This window comes from Lepeophtheirus salmonis, chromosome 10, assembly GCF_016086655.4.
Source record: "Lepeophtheirus salmonis chromosome 10, UVic_Lsal_1.4, whole genome shotgun sequence".
Taxonomy (NCBI): domain Eukaryota; kingdom Metazoa; phylum Arthropoda; class Copepoda; order Siphonostomatoida; family Caligidae; genus Lepeophtheirus; species Lepeophtheirus salmonis.
In genome coordinates, this window is record NC_052140.2 from 17,062,606 (window position 1) to 17,064,264 (window position 1,659).

The window sequence follows — 1,659 nt, forward strand, 5'->3', positions numbered from 1 at the left end:
AATAATTAAAAAAATCATTAGTCATATTTTTTTCATAAGGCACATAATTACATGACTTTAAAAGTTTCCTTCCCATTAATCACAATTCTGAATATCCTAATACTTACTGTTGGCGAGTTTTTTTTAGTTAAGATCACTTGTAAAGGTATGCTGACAATATTAATCGAAATTGTCGTTGGAACATTTTTGTGAATCGTTGGCTGTACACAATACTCTTAATTCAATAATTCTTCAATTAGTTTGAACTCTAAACCAGAAAAAACACTATATAAATAGTTAATTCGATAATGCAGTATTATTTTATAACGGACATATTTTCTTCATGTTAAACGGATTCTACTATATGTAAAGTATATTTTGTTGGTCATAGCCTCGAAAAAATAATATCATTATATACTTATTTATAAATAATAATATTTGTTACTAACGAAAAATCAAAGTACTATAATAATTTGAGATTTTTTTTTTTAGAATAATATTTATATAAAATATTAAAACAAAAGTTAAAGACTTTCCTACTCTAATATTACTTAAAATAACGTAATAAATCAAATAAATAACTTTTGTTTTAAATTTGTATTAAAAAAAAAAAAAAGAGGCGTTGAAAATAATTTTCACATGATTATTTATAATCTTTTTGATAGATTGTCCTTTATTTAAATAATCCGATAAAGTTTATTGGATTTTATTCTATTTCAAAGCTTAATAATTTGACTTTTTTATTTATATATCTCATGAAAGCTCTAAGGTGACAATTAAAGGGAAATACTTGTTTTGGTGTATATTGTATCTAATATTCAAAATTAAAATTTAAATAAGTTGCTGTTAATAGTTCTGGGTTAAGAATGAAAAAATATATATATATAGTTACTAGCGAAATTTTTTTATTGTTATTCAAAATATTCTTTATGAAGATCAATACCCTTTTACATATAATTGAACTAGTTTTCGAAGCAGTGTTTTCCATTCTGATGGGGGTAACTACAAAAAAATGGTTTTGAATATAACAATGGCTTCTTTTGGTAATGAAAACCGCTGAAAAAGTAATTGTTGACTTATTAATGGAAATGGAAAAAAGTAATTAGGGGATAAATCGGGCCTGTACGGCAAATGCATATCATTTTAATATTTTGACAAATCAAAAAGTTGTTTGTTTGAACCGAAGTGAAAGGACAAGCATTGACATTCGCCTTTTCTTCTTTCTTTTTTTTAAGGATTTCTTGTGAGACAAATGGTCGTATACTATTCAAGAATAAATTGTTCTACACAGAGCAGTATGTCACTGGACAGGCTATCATTTCCTTTGATGTGCTTCCCTGCAAACAACTTTTCTTTGGACTTGGCACATCCTAAAAAACCCATACAGTCGATTACTGTTTTAATTTAGGGCTCTACGCATAGATCCATATTTTGTCATCTATGTAAATAATATACACAGCTTTTGATACACCTGTATATATAATATTGTTGGTTTTTTTTAAAGATAAACAGTTTTCAACGTCATGATTATATCTACACTAGAAAGTAAGGTTAATATAGTTTCCCCTATTTTAATAAAAGGTAACCTATACACACTTGTCATTGAATGGTTATTTCTTACATCAAGTATTCATAAACTTCCAAGATATTAAAATAGGACTAAAAACAAAGCGACGACAA